Source organism: Anopheles maculipalpis, chromosome 2RL (genome assembly GCF_943734695.1).
Source record: "Anopheles maculipalpis chromosome 2RL, idAnoMacuDA_375_x, whole genome shotgun sequence".
Classification (NCBI taxonomy): domain Eukaryota; kingdom Metazoa; phylum Arthropoda; class Insecta; order Diptera; family Culicidae; genus Anopheles; species Anopheles maculipalpis.
The window spans coordinates 84840203-84862577 of NC_064871.1; the positions used below are offsets into that span (position 1 = coordinate 84840203).

Genomic DNA, 22375 nt, shown 5'->3' on the forward strand with positions numbered 1-22375 from the left:
CACTTCCATCATATTCGGTTGATTGATTTCGCAACATCAAACCCCGGGGCCCTGGGGCGCAATACATTTCTTCCGACCCTCATCATGAATACACGCCGGCCGTCTCGAAAAGCTGGCTAGAATTCGAAATGTCCAATGACATGCACGGACCAACTGAGGCTCAAAAAGCATTTGAATATTTGCTATATATTCTACCGTCGAAAAACGATCCAGTCGAGCATAAAGTATGCACGTCGAACTAGCGGCCGACCGGTTTCCATAATCAATGAAGTGCATCTCGGCCCTAGTCACTCCAGCCGCTGGTGCAATGAATGGTACGGGTTGCAAGGATGCAATTCCGTGCATTGTGTGTATGGAAAATGTTTGAAGTACCGGAGGGGGTTTGTGCTTAAAAATCGATTCATTCAACCGTGCCCGTGGTAGGGCGTGAGAGGCTGAATGGGGACGGCGCGTGATGGACGTTACCGGAACGCTTTCCTGTTTTTCTCGGTTAGCACAATAATTGGCCCGGTTCGAAGTCAAAAGCGAGCGGTTGGGTGCTTCTAGTTGTGTCGAGTGTGCGAGTCCAAACCGCTGCAACCGTGTACGACCGGAAATTGCACAAACTCCAGGCACATAGACATACCAGTGCATTCGTCGTGGTGGTAGTGAAGGTCCCTTTATCGATTCCGGGAAACCTACTTCTTCCTTACAAATCGAAAGGAAAAGAGAAAAGGGATAGAGAGCCGAAAGTCATTTTTTACCTTTAGCCTCCCTGGTGGAATTATTGATGCGTGTTCTTGGACAAGATTCAGCAGCAATCGAACACGACAAACTCGTACGTCAGTGATCGGGTGCATCGGGTTGAAGCGATGCACGTGGACCACAACCACAAACGGCCGTATCTAACTTCCGAAAGCTTATGGGTCTTTGGAGGACCTTTCACTGACTGACTTTGCTTGCGATGTGCGTTTTGCTTATGAATATGAAGCCAGCACAACCACCACCCATCGGCATGAAAAGCTTACATTCACATTTTCTCCACAATATGACAGTATGCCGGCTGATTTGACTTTCAAGCGTCATAACGAACGATCTACGAGCCACTCTGTGTTGGGATAGACGGAACGATGTTAGCATATTTGGACTGTCATCTACACCTGCTCGAAGCGACACTACGAAGCTCGATCCCGTTTCCCTTTCGCCATTGGGAGAGAGAAAGCACAGCCATCATGGTTTTCTGCTCATTTCTATCTTAAAATCAATAAAAACACATTTTCCCTTTAGGAGACGCCCCGTGAGTGGCAAAGCGAGATTGTATGGCGACGAAAAAAGGTGCGTTTCCTGTTGGGAAATTGAGTGTGTGCTGGCATGTTAGAAGTAAATATGTAAATCACTGCTAACGTCCCATGTCGGCCGGATTACATTTCCTAGCCTTTCGCATTCTTGTGATTTTTATCGACGACAGAGAAAGCCGTTTTTCAACACTTTTCCAACTCGAGATGGATGGCCCCCCGCTTTTACGAATAGTGTGTCTGTGTGTGTTTGTGCAAAAGTTATGTCCTAAGCATACCAACAAATGGTAAAAAATGTATCACCCTCAACCAGGCTGGTAAAGGTGAATTTTGTTACCATTTTGTCCTACGCGCACACCCGTTGTGATTCGCCGGCGCCTAAAGATAGGCAATTCTAACTCTAAGCCTGAAAAAAGCCTCTTGAATAATGACACACTTGGCAAACGGTGGCAGGAGTCGCGATGGGAGATTAAACCGACTCCCCTCACCTCCCCCCAAAACCACACCACGCACTTACAACATAAAAAAGCATCAAGCAGCCAACTCCCATAACACAGACCACCGTCACAGGCCCAAAACTGGCTCGTCGCAAATGCTCGCGCTTGCGGCATTAGAAACCCGCTATATCGCTCGCCCGGTTCTAACCCGCTGGGGACATTCCGTCCAAAAAAAAAAGCGTATAAATGAACGCAAAGAAACAGCTCGATTCCATTTCGAGTTTCCCCCGTACGGTGCATTTCAGCATCAGGGTGAAAGGTGATTCCCTCTGCCGATGATGGGGCAGCCGAAAACCTGATGTTGCTAAACGAGAACCGGTGATGAAGTCTTTCTCAGTCTCATCTCCAGGATGTAAACGGAACGATTTCCCGCCAAATCTGCCTACGGTGACCAAAAGTCCTTGTTCAGCCATTTGTGCAGGATGCTACCGATTGGGAGGGTTGCAGGAGCGCTTCGGGCAAGGGTGTGAAAGATTTGGATAAGAGGGGGGAAGGGGGAGGGGGGGGCGCAAGCTGATGGGTATTCCCAGCGCTTCAACCATCTCAACCATCCAGCGCCGAATTAGAGTCTTCGGCCGTAAGGGAATAATCCTTCCACGGATGGATTTGCATACATTTCGTCATCGTCGCCGCGGTGTGGATTGGCTGGAGAAATAACTCCAGCACGCTCGGTTGAGCTTGCGCGTGGGTCAAAGCTCTCACATATCACGTTTGCTACGGAAATGCGCTTGCAAAAGCGAAAACCACATTGAGACACACACATATACGTGCGATACGACCACTAGAAGCGATTTGCGGAAAGTGGCAAGGGCAGCCAGGGGCTATCAGAACCGCTACGCTACTTAACACGAACACACACACGAGGCTTATTTCGTCAAGCATGGATAAATATGCACGACAAGGCATGTGTGCGCACTCTGTGTCAAGCTTTCGGGCGTTATCAAGCTTCTCCTATCGATCTCCGTTTGGTGCGCACCGGAACCCATGGGAAGAAGTTTGCGGCAGAAGGGAAGCGAATTTTTCCCGGGAATTAATTCAACGTCATCGTGGCGGGGTGTTCGGTGTGCCCAACACACTAGCATCGCTCTTCCGGCCATCGAGCTAGACCGACTGTCAACCGTGACGCCGCCAACGCCCGGCTAAGCTGTCAGGGTACGACTCTCTGCAGAGTACGATGCGCTACGATGCCACAACCCAGTTGAGATATGCGTCGTTACAGATTAATCCTTGCTGGTAATTTCTCGTCACACAGGCTGGGATGCCAGAGCGGGTTGAGGGGACGAACGATTGTCATAATCGTCACCCAGCCCGGCTGGAACGGACGTTTATATGAAAGAATTTGACGCTAGATGTTGTTTTTTTTTAAACTGATGATAAAAATGACAACCACTGTCAGTCGAGATGAAGGTTGTCTCCCGGCACGGAGAGTGTCAGCCACGAGCTGGAGACATTTTCCAAATTGTCATAGAAAATTTTTCAAATGGATTTCTTGGAACAAAGACAATTGGCTTTTGCCCGGTAGGCAAATGCAACGCTGGCGTTCCAAATAGTAATTCAAATTGTGTGTACTGCATACCCAAGACAGAGGGTATTAAATTTTACAGAGAACGCTATTCAGAGACTGTCAATTTATAGTTGCGCAATAATAGTGAAGCATGGGACGATGATGCTGCTTTTCGGAGATTTCTTAACAACAAGCATCGAAATACTGGCTCGGGAGCTGGTTGTCTTCCATGAGTAAGTTTTAATAGAAAACAAGCACTTTTCAATTTCTAAGGATTAATCGCTTTTGAATTTTGTTGAAAGTTTCATGTGGCAAGTCACGACAAATTTTACAGCGAGTCAGTTTCAACTAGAACTATGAGTTTATTTGATTTTCACTATTTTGAAATCAATGCCAAATAATATTGTACCAATGGTTAGCTCAAAAATGATATGAGTTACGCTCATATCAACTGTAACGTGTTTGACGTTACAAACGCGCATTGAAGAATTATAATTATTCATCGGGAAGAACGGTACAAAGGCATAAAAGCTCTTCGTCTATTTTGCCTTAAGCCAACAGAGAAGATCTCGTGAAATATTCCGCGTAAAATTTCGGTGCCCTGTGAGTGTGTGTCTGAGTGCTCACGCCCACGGTGGTTCAATCAACTTGATCCTTTGAAAACGTCTCCAGCAGCCATTTCCACCATCAGCACGGTGAGATTACATCCGCAGCACAAGCAAAATAAAAACAAAACCAGCGCAAACCACGATGAGGTGGAAAAATAATAATAAGCAACAGTCTCAACGCAAGGAGGAAGAAAATTTCCACCCAATGTCAACCGGGATCGGTGACAGAATTTAGTGTGGTATTGCTGTCCGCCGTAGCTGCAGCGACCTCACCCACAGCTGCCAGCCAGGCGTTGCGGTTGGCACAACGTAAAACTGCACCCGGGGCTTTATTGCATTTTCGCACACCGCCCTACCGAACTTCGGGACACTGTTTTGCTTCGGTATTTCGGTGAGTTGGGATTCTTTCGGAAGGCATGAGGTATCACTCTAAAAAAAAAAGGGACCGTGCTACGGAGGCAAAAGTTTATCACCACTGCAGCTAGAGTCGGGACCGGGGCGAACTGGTAGCGTTGCTGTAAGCACTTCTGGATCAAAGTTGATGATAGGTGTCAGCGGTGGTCCGGTGTGTTCGCCCGTTGGCCGAGACGGGCGTGGGCAGGATTAAAACTTTATCACGAAGGAATTTTTCGGGTTTTTGCCTTCGGGAGCCAATTTGCTGCAGGAAGTGCCAACACAGGTCTAAAGCGGGGTTTTTGTTGTTGCTGTTGTTGTTGTTGTGAAGGAGATCTGGTGTACTATAATCCTGTGCGGACGCTACGAGTGCAGGGATTAAGTAGTGGCATCAAAAGAAGCTGTGTGGATAAATTCCATGAACTAATGCCGATCCCTCAACCCGTCGCAGTGGTTTTATGGGGTTTCGGACAAGTTTTATTTTCGGTGTGCTCCAAAAATGTCAGCAACGGACGATGTTCTGATACATTTGGAGAGAGAAGAGTGCGAATTGTTACATGGTCTAGAGACAGAAAGTTCTAATCTACTTGATCCATCACTGATGGAAGTGATGGATTTTTGGGTTACGAATTGGGGTACAAAAAAATCCTCGAATTGACTGACGATTCCAAAGCATGAATAACTTGATCCAATACCTCGTAACAAAGGTTAAGAAGAATTTCTGAAAGTAACCGAACTTCAATGTTGTATTTTTGTAATACTTTTACACAATAGAACAATTTTACTCTATTTCTTATACACCTCTTGACGATTGAGAAGAAACTCTCGCATAAGAGGGTCCTTAAACGTTTTCTTAACAACCTTCTTTTATCGAAAGTCACTATGACCTTCAAAGAACCGCACAGTACACTCCAACACACACACACCACTTCCAGGTACGATGTTTATCAACACGTTCAATTATGTTACACGCCCAGCAGCGACCGGCAGCACATCACTCGTGTACACCTTCCAAATTGCTGCCATCTTATCCGATCGGAAAGCCATACAAAACCATACACCGCAATGTTACCGCACGGCTGGTGTGTGCAACACTTGTAGGGCATTCTTTTTTAATAATAGCTTACCTTCGGGTAAGAAACATTTCCCCCTTTGCTAATGAGGCCAAGCCGAAACACACCCCGAGGGTAGATTGTAGGCTCTCTCACCTACTTGAGCGCATGATGGGATTTCTTTAAATAGGGAAACTATTTTTTGTCACACCGCCTTTAGCCCCCGCTCGGCCCTCTCCTTTATCCCTGTCAAGGCCATGGCTGTTGCCTCCAGCTGTGCATCAGTGTGACCGTGCCCCGGTGCTATCATACCCGGGTATTCGTACGGTGGATGAAAGTGAAGCAGTAATGCATAGGGGACACGCCATTGCAACACACGGGCCATCCGGTATGGATGAGAGAGATATTTATAAAATTCTTTCCTCGATGCATATGGTTTGGTCCCCGGGTTAGGGAATGCTCTAGCTGTATGTTCATGCAGCGGAGCCGAGCAAAAGTACTGCCTCGTGGTACAGTAATCGATAAATCAATGGGTGTGTTTAACCTTTCGCAGGAAATGAAACGGATGGGCCCGTTTTGTGTGACATTTAACGAATTTATTTCACAAAAATATGTTTCGGAGCAGTTGAAGAATCCGTCAATTAGAGGTAAGGGTGACGTTTTAGCAGCCAGTTAATGGAAATTGTTTTATTTATGTACAGTAAATCATTGAAATATAAATGTAACAAACATGCAGGACGTCAAATCTTGTTTACCAGATTCTACGCTGTTGGTAAGGCCAGGGAATGGCTTAAGTTACTTTTTGAATCCATTGATTTAGATGGTAAAGCCCTCACTACGAAGCAACGGTCAGAATGGGAATTTATGCACGGTCTTGCTGTGTGAAGACCTGTGCCACTTTCGCTTCTACCACCTGGCCGCCTAAACGACCTTAGCACTGAGAAGTATCGAGTAAATCTTTCTTTGATTCGCGGATGTCCCTTTTCGCAAAAATGTTACCAAACTTCAATCTCTACAATGTCGGTAAGAACCCACGTAAGATTCCTGTACAATTCGAGGCAAACGTATACACATCCGGAACAGATCTATTTATCTGGCTTTTGAAAGTCCCCGACTCAGAGTATCACTGCGGGAAGAAACTTGAACAGCAGCAATCGCTCAACTGCAAAGAAACATTTGTCAAATCACTGCAAACAAAACAGTTCTCATTCGCCCATCACGGCACCCATTCACCCTCGGAAATTCAACCAAAACGTCACGGGTGAGCCGTTGTAATTTAACTACATCCATCAGCGTGTATTATCTAGTTTGTTGCTATTCCACCGACAGCATTAAGCCGGGCGAACCCATCCGTCAAACAGCAAAGTGAAACAAAACTTCAAACCGCAGGGTCTGATGAACGGTGAGTCCCACGCGAAATGTAATACCCGGACATAACTCACTCACAATGTCCCTACAAAAAAAGGGTGTTTACTGTTGGCTAGCAAGGGCATACACACTAACAGTAGAACACAATCAGTTCGTCAACAATCAAATCACGTTGGTAAAATCCTTTCCCCTGGTTCTAGCCGAACCCATCCGTTGATCAGTTTGTAGCATAAATCATCGTCACGGGGACAAGCAGTTGAAACGCTTGGTGTGCCTGTGTGTGCATGTGCCTGTAAATCAACCGAGAACTCTTCCTGATTTGCCTAAGTGTCTCATCGTCTCGCACACTATCTTTAGCGACGGGATAATGGAGGACTCCGAGGACTGTACATTACGAATTTTTATTGAGTGTTGTGGCAAAATTTACGCATTGGCTGTGTGCAAATTAGATTGTGTGTTTTCTCATCATCACGTACTCATTTCCTACACTTCAGAACGGTCCCGCCCTTTCCTCAAGTATTCTAATTCTTCGCTCATCCGGAAATGTCCGGAAGCGATTGAATTAAAAGAGCAAGAGCAAGAGGTGGCGATACTTTTAGTGGAGTTAAGTATGCCGAAGTTTGCTGAATTGGAAATGGAAAAGTTGTCGGTGCCCTGGTTTGCGGGCAGCGCAGCTCATTGGAATGCAAATGCAACTTCTTCCGCATTAAGTATGCATACGATCATTATTAATCAAAGTCGGATGAAGTCGTTCCCGAACATCACGGCGATTGTGTACTAGTCCCGCCCTGTTATAGAGCTACAAGGATGGTTGGTGTCTCTTGCGGTGCTTCCGAATGATAAAGATAGTTTTTGTGCCGTTCTATTACCCAGCACTTCCAATGAATCAAAAGAGAATGAATTTGACATCTTGTGCCATCAGCAGCTTCAGTACTTGACACAAGCGGAGTGCCTAGCAGCCGGTTCGGTGTGCCTCACGGTTTGTGAGTTTTGATCGAATTAGTGTCGAGTGTCTGCGGCGTCGTGCTGTGCATATAGTTTCATCCCATTGAAGTGAATATCCGGAGGATACTTCCTTCACCTCGGTTGCTCCCCATTGCTTTGCCACGAATCGATTTATCGTACATCACCAAGCGTCCTACAATCAACCGTCACCGTGATTTCTCTTGCCACTGTAGAATAACTTAAGCAAATAAAAAAAAAAAACGACCCTGCGTCACTATCGGAGACAATCGTACCGAGGCAATGCGAAAGAGTGATTGTTCAAAATTATTCTAAAGAAGCAGCTAAAAGTGGAAAAAGCGTACAAAAACAAATGTCTCGCGATTTGTGCGGTGTTAAAGAGAAGTTTATGCTTTGTTCGAAGACGTTCCCGGGAAAAAAACACACAAACTTTCTGAGTCAGTTTGAACTTCTTTTACCGTCCGTGAAGTTGGTGTATCGCTGCTTGGGCGAATACTGTCACAAAAGCTAGCAAAAACCCGGCGTACTTTTTTGTTTTGTTTTGTTTTTGGGCCATTATTTCTTTGTGTGTCGTAGCGTTTGCGTAATCGCGTTTGCTTCATTTGCATTCGCCGGGGAGTTGCTGGCAGTTGGGCCAAAAAAAAAACTTTGGGGAAGGGTGCGTATCACAGTACCGCACAACTTTAAGGTAAAATTTATCTTGCTTGCTGCTGTATGTGCTTTTGTCTAGGCCGTGGCACAACCATGGCAAGTTCTATTTATTAGCAAAGTGTATTCTTACACAAAATTGAGGACTCTTTTAAAACAAGTAGACAGTAAGTAATTCTTGCGTGGAAGCGGCAGGGAAATTTTTAACATCCATAAACCAAAAACTAACCAACAAGTGTTTTAATTATTGCTGTTCACAACTCCAAAACAATGTCGTTCGTGTACAAATCTTCCCCACAGAACGTGCCAACAGCATGCGAAAGATCAAGCGCAAGCAAAGTTACGCTTTTCCCAACAACTATTGCCCTTCTGTTTACACACCAGGCACACAAGGCTCGCCGATGGTTATACTTTAACGCTTTCAACTTTCCATGCTTAGGGGAAAAAAAACTTCTCAAGAAAGTTAAAAAGTATTGCGATAAATGCCCAAGAAAGGCAACTGCAAAATACAATCTTCCTCTGAATGCAACGGATGCGGAGCCCAGTTGTTGGTTAGAATTACGGTGCACTGCATTACACAAATCCAAATCACAATGGGCAACGCTAGCAGCATCAGCCCGGAAGCGTAAAGGAAGGAATGAAAGTTCTTGTTTTCATCGTCTCCACTTTCAGGCCACTCGCTTACATCCTGTGCGAGAGTTCTCTTCAGCAGTGTAATTGTTGGTATTGCAGCCAACAGATGATAGGATGCTGCACACGCTCGCTCTTAGCAGTACGCCTGAATGTAGGCAACGTGCCCTGCAATTCTTTCTTATCCTGGTGCTTTTGTACCATAATTATAGCTCTCGGTCTGGGAGAGAGCTTGAGCTCGGTGGAGATTTACAGATCCTTGGGTGTTGTGTTATCCTGCCCCGCCGGTTGCAAAATTGTGTACTGAGCAAGCACGGTACACGAACAGCTAATGGATCGGGCGGAACCGGACTGGTTGGAAATTTAGAAATAATCAGTGTGTTATTTGCACACCATTTGCACAAAGCGTGGATCTCTCCCATGATCACACTTGTAGGCAACATCCACTAGGAAGATGATCATCGAGTCGAGCAGGAGAAGAAAAATTAATCACTACTGTTTCCTGCTCACAGGATCGATTTATGCACTAGGTCCTGTTTGTAAGACTTCTATTGTAGATTACGCTTTTTCTCAATTTCGATCGGCATCGCCACTTGGAGCCTAGGTGCAAGTGATGTTGTAATTAGTGGAGACTAACAAATTTAGCAAATTGTTCGGTGCCTTACCCGTGGGCGGGTTTCAATGTCACGCAACGAAAGTTACACCCCAACGGTAATCTACGCAACAGTTTAGTTTGTTCGACAAATATGTTTGGCCCGACAATATGGTTTTCTGTGATCGGAATACACCACCGATCTGCACGAGCAAACATGGACGGTTGGTTTGGGAAGAAAACTTTTCTATTAACAATCTGCACACGAAATGCAGACGGGTGTGTCCGTGACTTCGCATACCCTCGAAGGAAGGAAACGAAGGGATGTAGCACAAAGCGAGCAGGGAGCTATCTCCGAATTGTGGTTAAAGTGTGGTGGTGTTAAGGGCGACATGATGTGCGTATTAAAATACAAAGGGGTTTCCCGGCTGACAAGGCAGTCTTTAAACATTTTATTTCACGCAGAAAGCTCTTAAAGAACATAATAATTTTTTAATCAATTTCTTCATACCGTGAAGAATCAATACTCCTAACTAATGTGGAGAGTACTGTGTAACTAATAAACTCCTCATAAAGAGTTTTTAAAACTTTTTAGCGTTTCGAACTCTTTTGGAAGTTGTTATAATTATGAAAACTTTAATTATGAAAGTTTTTACTTTTCGAAATCAAAAGAGTAAAAACTTGCCAAAGAGATTTGAATCGCAAAAAGTTTCAACAACAGGTTTATGATTCGAGTCGCACAGGGGTTGACTCTTTTGAGGGTCATTTTAACTCTTTTGAGGGTCATCATAATTAAACTCATTCTGAAGGAGTTGGCTTGTCAGAGAGATTGGATTTGAAGAATGTTTTTACCTCTTTTTAACTCTTTTTTTGATTCAAGTTTTAGCAAAAAGTTGCTAAAGCTTTCAACGCCCCAAATTGGCTGGTAAATGGGTCTGGATGCAACCAATTAAAGCTAGTCCCAATAGGGAGGGAGTGAGATTGAGTTAATTCATTGAAGAGAGTTATTATTCTCATCTCTTTTCCTATACAATAATAGTGAAAACAAATACAGGGAAGTACAAAATAACAAACCCGTTCAGTTCGTAAAAGTGGGAAAGAGAGGATATGATGCAGAATCTAGTGATGGGCGATGCAGAGCGCACCCGAGGCTCCAGAACCGGCTCCGATTAAACGGTCTTCGCACCGACAATTCCGTAAACAACGACGTAATGAGCACTCTCTCCCACCCAGTCAGCTACGGAGATGGATCCACACCTTTTTGGGGTCGATCACTAATACAGATCTTCAACAAATTTATTTCTTTTCGACGTAAAATTTTTCCTAAATCCGTAGTCAAATATTATCATGGTAAGTATCGCCTGAGATGACCACTGTTTTTTAGTTATTTTGTAGTTACCATGTGTACATAATAATCAAATCAAACTGTTCATCAAATTCAAAATGAGCTAAAAAAAGATTTATGTTTTGATATTTGCATTGAAGTTTGAAATAGTTTTACTTAAGATGGATACTTAATCCATTTTTTTATATTTTTCAAACATAAAGAGCTTTTCCTTTTGTTTGTCTCGATCCTAATTGAAAATATTTTCTTCTTTCAGTGGTCTACATTTCTTATTGTAACATCCGATGATTGTTATACTGATGAAAACATCTCATGAAAGCATAATTTTCTACACCGTCCAACTTACACCGTTTACTCCTCTTTGTCTTCATGTCTTTTTTGTTTTGTTACTCTTGCTTGTTACATCACTCTCATCAGCCTTTTATCGTTGAAAAATCGACCCACTGTAGAAGCTCGGAAAGTGAAGCGAGCTACTCGAAGCGGATAGTAATTTAGCTCCCGGGGAAGAAAACAGATAACCCAACTTGAAATTAGACCCGTGCTCCGTACGTGTCTTGAGTGAACGAAGAGCTCTTGCACGAGTGTATGTGTGTGTGTGTGCTTCTTCACTTATCACCAACAAAAAAGCTCATTCTAAGTAGTGCCAAGCAGTCGAGGCAGGCGAATAAAATGAAGGGCAGGATCTGGCCATGGCCCGCAAGGATACTGGCGTTTTTTTATGTTTTTTATCTCCACCGACAACGGCGCAAAGTCAAAGAATCAGCCACTGTCTAACGGTAACGGTTTTGCTAATGGAGCTGTTTATTAGCACCGGTGAGTCGGTGCGGATTCACACAGCCGTAAGTGTAAACGTATGTACAGGCCCCCGTATGCCCCATGCCCCTAAAAGGCAGGTCCCGGCACCGGTGTGGTCGCTGGCGAGTAAATAAAACTTTTCTTTGTCTTCGCTCTGCCTGCTGGTTTCGCTGGCTCCAATAACACCTGAACAACACCGTAAGTGGAAGGACTTTAACATGCTTCGAGCAAATTACTCCAAGCTCCCAATTTCGGGCAGGTGGAGGTGGAATGATGGTTGTACTCTTCAAAGCTAATTTCGCGCATACCCATTTATACATGCTAAGCTGAGGGTAGAGCTTCCGGCTTTCTTCCGGGTACTTGCACCATTTTGCTCGGGCGGTAAGAATTGCTAAGACCATCGCGGAAGTACCATGCGAAAGGAAAATCGCTATTGCCGAGAGTAGCGGCAATAATAATGCCAAGGTCATTGGCCGAACCGGCCTGACCCGGTGGCCGTGGTGGAGCACGGGAAAAAGGTAATTGTGTAAGAACTTTACCCAGTCCATGCCATACACCTTCCACCCGGAAGCGGAACTCTCGCCGATTTTTCCTGTACCCGTCTCGCTTCTTTCAACCATCCAGGATTCGTTTAGCAGCTTTATCCACGTGTGTGTGTGTAAGTGTGTTTTTGAAAAATCTCTGCACCATTAGATGGAATAATATTGCCCTCCATGTTCTGATGCTCTTCTTCAAATTGGGCTCGAGAGTTCCTTGCTTTTCGGCGTGTGGATCATGTGTTGTAGTAAAAAATGTTGAAAAGTTAGTTCCGGTGCATATTTAGGTGCGCCCCGAAATGAAACTGGATGCTAACGGACAGGTAAATGGGAATGTATCTCGTCCCGCTAACATTCCTGGGCTGGCTGGAAGTTGGATCATAATCAAACCAGAAAGTTTATCTCGTCACGAAACCAGAATAATATGCTCACACTACTAAAAAGGTAGAACAAACGATATGCCGGGTTATGCCGTGATTTGGTGTACGTGGTTTTGCGTACTGCCCCAAACTTGCCACCAACTAAATTACGGGAAGTTAAATATAGACTTCGTTAAAAATTAGGCTATTTCCAAAACAGGGGCCATTTTAAAAGTGGAATTAGGGGGACAAAAATTTATAACGGAATGCTTCTTTTCGAAGTTCCGTTTTTTGAAGGCAGCTGCTTTAATCCAGTTTACGTCTCAGTTCACACAATACAATCATGTAATTGTATACCCATGTTTCTCAATATATTAAGCTCATTATAGCTTTGTTTGCAAAACGAAATTAAAGTCTATATTTTGTTGTGCACAAGAAAACACGCACAACTTCCATTGGGATGTTGTTGTTTTTTTTTTTTTTGTACTATTGAACCTGCCACATAATCAAGAACTGAGGAAAAGGGAGTGACTCTGCTGTTTGTTGTTTGACATCGCTTTAGAAGGCGCCATGCGAAAAGGAACCGCGTAACCTCTTCAATTACGCCTCTGAGACATGGACCCTGTCCACAACAAACGAAGCCCTCTTAGTCGCGTTCGAGAAGTAAGATGCTCAGAAGGATCGTTGGCCCCGTATGTGTGGAAGGACAATGGAGGAGTCGCTACATCGACGAGCTGTACGAACTGTATGACGACCTCACCGTCGTGCAGCGAATTAGGCTCACCAGGCTCCGATGGGCTGGCCATGTTATACGCATGTCACCGGACGACCCAGCTCAGAAAGTCCTTTTGGGTCGTCCACACGGACAGAGGAGGCGTGGTAGGCGCATATTGAGGTGGGCGGATGGTGTGAAATAATCCACCATCAATGCCGGGATAACGGATTGGTGGACGATGGCACGGGACCGTGAACGGTTCCGGATGCTGTTGGGGCAGACCAAGACCGCAAAGCGGTTATAGCGCCTGATAAGAATTTCTTGACTTCGTGGATGATGTAGACATCATCGGATGATCAAAGTGAAGTAGGCAAAGTGTCTGCTTGCCGTGAGTTCTAACCGTGATAGAGTCCAACTCGAAGGTAGTGTTGAGGTCGATGATTTCGGCTTGGAAAAAAGAGTTATTTTACCTTTGGACAGTAACTATAAGGCCTCTAGGCTCATTTCTTTTTAAATTTATTCATATTGCAGCTCTGCTTTGAAGAGTTACAGAACAATTGGTTTCTGTTGTTTTCTTTTTCGCCTCGTTGACCCAAATGTATGCTCATTTAGCTACAAGTGTTTTCCATTCTTTTTCCTCCATTTTTTCAACAACTTTACTTGAATATCGATTGTAACCAACTCAGTAAACTGTATCAAAAAACACAACTCACGGTACTTGCTGGTGAAGATACATTTGAATTCCTAACTGACTAAACTGGTATAACTTGCAGGTGCAATGGTAGGGTTTGTACAGCATTTGGCACAAAATTGAAAGGAAAAAAATCCAAAATTTATACAACCATCTTCAAGTCAAATTGAAATGGAAAAAAAGTCTCGTTTTCCAACTTCACCTACCGAGTCGCTTTTCCTGATCAAACACAATCCGGTGACATGCACTTGAATTTCCTTCCACAATCATTTGCTTCGATGACAGCTCTTTGTGCATCCATTTTTATCGTCGCATCGATTCACCAGCAGAAAAAAAGAAAGAAAAACACCACCAGCAACAGCAGACTACTTCATCAGCGATTGATTGCAGCAAGTGCTTAGGCGTTGGTTTTCGATCCATTCGCAGTAGGAAAATTGTACACCATTACGCTCGTTTGTCATTATGCGCTCATCGGGGTGTTTCTTTTTTTCTTCTTCTGCTATTTTTCACCTTTTAAACCACAATCGATGGCACTATTCTTTTCTCGTTTGCTTCTGTGCTCATTTTATCCTCGTGTCTTGCTTTGTCAGCACCATTAATTTATGCTGAATAACTGATTGTTCGACGAGAGCAATGGGAAGCTTCCAGGGAAGTGTTTTATGAGAATATTTTGCTTTTGAAATGGCAACTTAAAATTTAATTTTTCATAAGGATTTTTCGTGTTTTAAAATGGCAAATAAATCAATTACAAAATTATAGAAAACCGCAAATTGTTGGCATATACAGTGTTAAAAGAAAAGTTCAAAATGAAGGAAATTTCTGCAAATTCTTGAAAATAATTTTCTTTCTTTAAGTGCGTACGATCTAATAAAAAAGCTTTATCTATGTTGGATTCGCATTTTTAATGCTCAATTAAACTTTAAAATAAATTTTCAGGGACGTCCTCACGCAAACACTTCAACATGGCCCATTCGTTATAAAAATGCTTTGAAATCTTTTCTTTTCAAAGCAATGCAAAAACAGAAACTAAAACTCAGTTTATATGGATGCGAGTGTATACAAATACAACAAGACAAACATCCGCTTTAGTTTTCGTGCAATATTCCCATCAACATTAACCTCACTTTTGTCTCCTGATTGCCTATGGCCCGGCATAACGTAACGACGCTGCCGCTACGACGTGAAGGTGTATTAGCAGCTATATTTGTCCATTTCACAAATAAATTGTGTTTATTTTCCTCCAGAGAGTTAACTCGGGCAATAAGCGAGCTGGGGGAGCGAAATACAACACAAACGATCGGCAACGAACGATGGAATAAGTACATCGTTAGCCCGATGGTATTAGCGTGGTAGAGTTTAGGGTTCTTTTACCTGTTGTTGTAATTTGATTCGATCGCATTTATATTAATACCAGCACTGTCGCACGCGCGTGTGTTGGGAGTGTGTGAGGGTGCGGTGTGGTTGAAAAAAATATAGCTAACGACTCCCGGAGCAACAATCGCCCACCGATGGAGACGCCCAGTCGCTCGTACACTGGGCGGGAGCGCGATGAGCGGCGAAAGAAAAAAACACGTGTCCCAGGTAACGAGTACGTCTCGGCTTTGTCTGAGTTATTGAAGGCCACAAAACCGCCACCGTAGACTAGACCGGAATGCAACAAGATAGCTTTGATTTGGCACTATCTGATGGCCTATTTGCTCGTGCCTTTCGTTTCAGTGACGGTGCCTTTCGTTTTGTTTTCTGTGTGTGTTTGTCTATTTTTTATTGCCAGCTCACTTGGAACAATGGTAACCGCGACAGCGTAGAGCAAGAAACGCGAAGGAGCCTACGAGTTGCTTTCACAAGGAAGCAAAAAAAACACACACACCGTAGAAAACTGAGACTATACGAACATCCTCGTGACATTTGGCAATCGTTCTCGTTTGCGATGCGCAAACAACCAAGCTACAATTCTACAGACACACAGGAACACAAACCTTACCAGCATGATGTTTTGAGTCATGCCATGGTACAATGCGAGCAAATTACGACAACCTACCCAATCGGTGGAGGAAAGTTGATGTAGATTAAGCGGCCACAGAACAGCAGACAGGTTCTGGCGAAAGGACGGTGAATCAGAAGTTTCAAGAATGATTTCCCGACCGAAGAGGGAAGACGAACCGTCGTCGGTGAAGGAGCTAACGAATAAATTAGATCAAATTACAGTGGGCTTACTTTACGTTTTGGTTTGGGATGGGAATGATTGTGATTAGCGATATGGATGCCTTTGCCGATGAACGATTGTGATTATTTTAAGTGGTGTAGTTTTTGGCTGAGATTTGGAAAAAAGGGATGTAGTTGCTAGGTACATCAGAGTTTACTTTAAACAAGACATAAAAGAAACACGAATAAACCCTCGTTATGAAAGTAATTTAAATGAAAAATGCTGGCAAACCCATAATAAAAAAAACCAAGATACATAAAAGACACAGAGAGCTCTTTAAAAATTACCAAACTACTCTTTAATCCGATTCACTACCTTACCCTCGCTTACATCTCAAGCCACACTGAAAAGCAACAAAAATAGATCAACTACCATATCATTAGTCTTCGTTGCACAGCGGAATGCATACTTTCGAGCGTTGTTAGTTGCTAGTGACCCTCCATTGTTCTCCAATGGTTCCGTTCCGGCTTCCGCAAATGCACTACCAGGCTGCCATATGTAATCCATTTCTTCCCCACAGCCAGCACCATTTATAGCACGAAAACCATCATTATTTATCCACCGCGCGGCATGCGGTACACTGGCTACACTGTGTCCGACAAAGTGGTAGTGGCACACACACACACACAATGCTCTTGCTCTCTGTTCTAGCTCTGGTATGATTACCGCCATTGCATCGCTATTATGCCCCGTGGTTCACAAAAGCGCCATGGAAAGGCGCAACAAAAAAGCTCCCAAAAAATGGCGCGATGTGTAAGGGAGAGCTAGTATGTAGTGCAAAACAGAAAGAAAGGCAACAGCCTCAGATATTTAGGAACACTGGCGGAACTCTCGAGACCGGCCGAGAAAACGATATGAGAGTACGAGCGTGATGATGGAAGCGCATTCCTGTGTGTGGTATCCTGTGGTGGGTATAATTTATGTCTGACAGTAGTACCCCCCCCCCCCTCCCCAACACCTCCATCATGTTTGCCCGCCAGTCACACTTACTGGTCAGTTCACGTATGGCAAAGCGCAATCTACTCAGCCGCTCTCAGAGTGAATGGGGAAGGTCTACAAAACTCCACTCGCCGGTGTATGAAGAATGGAAAACGCGCACTCCAAAGAGGAAAACTCTTTCTCACTATAAATATGTTGTCGTCGGTTTGCAACGGTGGCCTCGGTGCTACTGGACACGGTGGCTCCATTTCTAACCGTTGGCTAAAAACACACACCACACACAGTCGCTGTAAAAAGTAAATAAATTACGAAATAATGATTGTAATTACCATGCAAGAAAATGAGCCTCGTGATAAAAGATATCACGCTGCACAATGTGTGCGTGTGTGTAGTTTTAGAACACATGCTGCAGCGGTACGGACGCTAGTGAGTGGACTGCTAATAAGCCACCATGATACATGGATTACTCGTATGGAATAATGGAAGGTAATTTTATTAAAACACGTTTATGTTGCTGAAGCATGCAGTTTTACTCCTGAGGCTTTGCTTTGCAGCATCTTAATGTTTTTATATTTTCATTTTATAAGCATTAAGGAAACGGGGAATAAGTCATTGTTATCCTTGCATATATCCTTATCCTTAATAATTGCATTAAGAATTTTTGTTGACTTAATTGAGCAACTAAAAGAAAAAGTTGCGTTGAGGTTGGGTTAAAAAATATAAATCAAACGCCTAAATGTAGGCAATAATTTGACAAAATAATTTTAACAAACCATTGCACTAGCAAAAGAGGTATTGCTAAGATAAATTTCTTAGAATTTAGGACTATTAATGATATTTTTACCTGTTTCTTATATGAAAATTTACCAGATTTATGCAGATAGAGTCATTCGAAACAAATTGAAATTAGTTCCCAGGAAGCAGATGACATTTTCCTCCCATTTTTTTTTCGTCCCCGTTCGATACGTTCTTCTTAGAGTTTTGATAAAAATCACATATTCTAGTTGCATTACTATGCTCTCTCCATAATCAAAATGCTGCCGCTCCTTACTCTCAAAGGCAAAGCCTTCCACATCTGCCCCAAGGGAGAAACACCCAGAATCTTTCGCTCCAGCTTTCGTGCCCATTACAAACATTGCACCAACCTAGCACTTCTGGGAGCAGCAGGGAATGTGAAGGAAAATGAATTATTCATTCAGACGATGTGCGTAGTTGCCTTTCGGGGAGGACGAAGTAGCTAGCAATAAAAATTTGCATTTTATGCATACGGTTCTAGTTGGAATGAGCGGGTGTGTATGCATGATTGGAGGAAAAATATTCAAAATCGAAAATCTCTCGAGGGCACCTTTCGTGCGTCTGGGTTTTTAGTGTGGAAACCGAAAGCACCTGCCTTGCAGGAGTCGACGACGACGATTGAGTAGTTCAGTAGTGATCGCAATCGATTCAGGGGAAAAAGGTAGGTCAAGTTTTGGTTTCCCTTGTGAGCACCTCGTAACATGATTTGCTTGGCAGAAATACGCACAATGCTGGGAAGATTGGTTGAAGTTTCCAACTTGCTTTCAAAGGACAAAGGACTCTCCATGTTACTAAATATCTTTCACCGGCTCTAGTTAATCGAAAACGGTATCCGGTAAGTATCTGGCCGTAAATGATACAGCGAAATAGCTGTAATATTTAATGCATAGTCTGTTGCTCTCAAGGCAACACTACCATCTGTCGCTGGTAAGAAAAATTTCTGGCGAACAAAAAAAAAAACGGTTTTAAAAACTGAAACGAAACCGAATCGTTACGATAGCTGCCGAACGTCGAACGTATTAACTTTCCGCAAGATTAGATATGCAAACTGCTGATGAACAATCTGGCACTCGCGCATTCTGTTGAACGGCCGCCAGCCATTTGAGGGTAATTTTTGACAGAAAATGGTCAAACTCGATAAGAACTTTCCTAGCGAAAACAAAGGAGATTTCGCGATGACATTGTTAGGCTTGAGGTTATGTTTAAAGTTTTTTGCAGACACCGGGAGCTATTAAATTTATTTTTCTAGGCTTTTAAACTAAGCTTTTAATTGATAAGAGACGAAATTTTTTGTTTACGAAATACATTAATTGTAATATCATCCACGTGAGTGGTGGGCGGTAGTTCCATGAGTTGATTAAGAGTAGAGAGGAAAACTGTTTAGACTGACTATCGAATGTTGATGAAGATAGCAAGTAAATCTCAAATTCAACAAAGCAAAGGGCAAAATCTTCCATCACACTGATGAGATCAATCATTTCAAGCACCCATGAAGTGTTAATAAACAGCCGAACCCTCCCAAATCAGCACCAGGCTCCTATGCTGATTAATCTTAAGTGACCGAAAGTGAGAGAAAAGTGCCCTCCATCGGTACATCGGCCATAGATAGAAGCGATATTGCCTGACTGCTGTTAATCACTCACAATCAGACGAAATATTGCTCATAAATGTAGTTCCACCTATTCGCTCTCCCAACCAAACACGACCGACACACAAACTCTGACGGGCAAACGCCAAGCCTGTCGACTTTTATACACATATCCTCCTAGCGTCGTAAATTATGAACAATAATTAATGTCAATAGCAATTATGAGCCAACACTGGAATTGATGGAGACCCCCACAAAACCTCGGGCGTGGGATGTGGTTTCCCAAAGCGTTATCGAGACGTTCATTCTACTGACCACACACACACACAAACGATCGGCCATTTGGCCACACTCCACTGTAGAACCAGTCCAGGCAATAAATTTCACCGGAAACAAGCAAAACAATCATTTACTAGTTGCTGTAATCCATTCCGCTGGATGAGACACGGTTAAGTCGCCATCAAAACTGCCCAACGGAATGACTATTTTGATGAAGTCTGGCAGGTTTAGCACATTGGAACATTGGTACTACTTGGAAGAAGGGTTCGAGATGTGAAGAAACCCAGAGGGTGGTATGGAAATGAGATGCTTCTCTGCTGACATCTAGCCCGTGCAAGAGCGGACCAGAGTGGGGCACACGGTTCGCGTACGACCAAACGACCGGCATTGATTTATCACCCCTGACCCAGGGTTCGGTGTGTCCGGTGAGTGGCCAAAACCAAGACAACATGGTCCGATGGGATTAATTTATGTACTGTACGGACGAGTGGGAAATATAGCTACACAACAGCTTGGGATATTGAAATTTGGGCGGTGATGTAGTTGATGTCCAGGGAACATTGAACAAAACATTATTATGATCAGTTATCTGTGATCATAACAGTAACGATGCAGTGGGGTAGCTCGAAGTGAAGATTTATATCCCGATGTGTGGAAAGCAAAGATTAGATTCTTGTGTTGCTAATAAGCTTTATTTTTCGACAAACTCTACATTCCTGTTTTTAAAAACTTCTCACCAACAAGCACTAAAGAGACTTGCTATGAATAGCCAAGTAAATAGATTTATAGCTTTCCAGGACAAAACGAAGCTTGCCATCGCATAGAATTTTCCAACTAAAGTGAAACTAATTTCAGCTTAATTTGATCCCTCAAAGTGGAAAATTAAATCACGAAAACTTTCACACCCCATTTTGTCAACTCCTTCGTGGATGGTTGCCGCAAACTTTCTCCATTTTATTTCTGTCTGTCTCTCGGAACAGATTACTTTGTGCACGATCTATATAGCAGCACGGATGTGGATAGCATTGCTTACCAAAAACACACAAACCACTGACAACATATACCTTTACAAAAGCTCAAGATGCTAAATGGCTCTAATGTCTGTCAACTAGCAGCAGTAGCAGCACGGCAACTAACCCTTTTACCGGCGACAAACTCGATTAAAGGAACAATTCAATTTGAAGAAAATCGCTTCAGAAGAAGTTTTCATGCGAACCAACCTAGTCAAAGGTATATGTGAGCGTGTTCGAGGCAAAGGGTTCTTGTAGCGTTGATTCCTCTCTCGCGCCGAGTCATTGCTCTTGCTCTGCCCTTCAATGAACCTTAACGTTTGATGTATGTTCTTACCCCTCCTTCAGTATGGTGGAAAGTTAATTAATTCATGCAACACGAACATCAAATGCAAACACAATAATGAGCGAATGAATTGGCTCCAAAATGGCTGCTAAATGCCATCAGAACAAACTTTATTCGACGTTATCGAAAAAAAGGAAAGTACCAAGCAAAAACTTTCAGTAAATTTTTGCTTGTGATGCTTTTCTTAGCTCTTTCCAGGTTCTTCTTTCGTATTTTTGGCCGATATAAATAACGATACCGAGCGATAGCGATAAAACATCGTCCATGAATTATGAATAAAAAATGCAAATTCTTCTTTTCTCGATCCTGAAATAGATGGTTGAGAATTTCAGCAAGAAAATGAAGCCAAAAAATAAAGCATCCGAGAACAGAACTTAATGACACCACTCTGTCTAAGATTTCATTTCTCGATGGAAAAGCTAGAACGTTTAAAGAATAAGAAACTATCTCTATCGCATGCTTTGGTTCTGAAGCGTCCGTGGGACAGATAACAGTAGTAGAAGTAGTTGTAGCAGTAGTAGTAAAAATCTCTTTTTCAACCCTCACTGTGGCTAGAATCAGCGTAAGGATTGTTTTAATTATTTGCCAGCTGCAGCCCGCTTTTGCTCAGCGATGAATAAAAGTAAAAAAACACCACTAAGGAAGAAAAACGAAACTTTTGCCTTGATTTTCGGGTGAAAATTAATTTACCACCACCCTAGCATTCACAGACCGAACGAATAAAAACAGGTCCCCGTGGGAAAATAGTATTAAGACATCACCACACGTTTTGTGCTCTCGGGGACGGATGATTCTTGGCAGCTTTTCCAGACGAACTTTTACCACTGCCTGCTGAGCGGAGGGGAGTGGGAAATACCAGGCGTTGCCGTCGGGGAAAAAGTTTCCATTTCCATGAGCTGGTACAGGCGACGGTATGGAAATGTGAGGAAAATCAAAGATAAAATCCAACACACAGGCATAGTAGAACATGGTCGCTTGAAAGAGACGGTTTAGTCTGCTAAGAAGTGAAATGAAGCGTACACAGATTTGCAGCGTTATAGAACAGAATGATGGATTTCTGTTTAATTTCGAGTCCCCCAGCATCCAGGCCAAGAAATGGAAAGAAGGAACAGCACAGCATTCGATCGAAATGCATGAGACAAGTCCACAGTGCTTACATTTCGGGGCTAAATTCAAGGCTTTTCGTCGTTGGAAAGATCCGATCGAAATTGATGGATCCATTATTAATGACTTAATAAAATTAAT

General features: G+C 43.3%; 2 protein-coding genes across 3 annotated transcripts in view; one reads left to right on the forward strand and one right to left on the reverse strand.

The window, feature by feature from the left end:
• Positions 1 to 22375, forward strand: part of LOC126568604 (elongin-C) — a 589072-nt gene that overhangs the window by 272356 nt on the left and 294341 nt on the right. Inside the window, exon 1 of one of the 2 annotated variants that reach the window (XM_050225107.1) lies at positions 6825 to 6828. The exons of the other annotated variant lie outside the window; for it this stretch is intronic. The gene's annotated coding sequence lies outside the window, so the exon portion shown is untranslated. Of the gene's footprint in view, positions 1 to 6824; positions 6829 to 22375 lie in introns of those variants that run through there. 2 annotated transcript variants of the gene reach the window in all.
• LOC126567713 (fat-like cadherin-related tumor suppressor homolog) overlaps positions 1 to 22375 on the reverse strand; it is a 126182-nt gene that overhangs the window by 60536 nt on the left and 43271 nt on the right.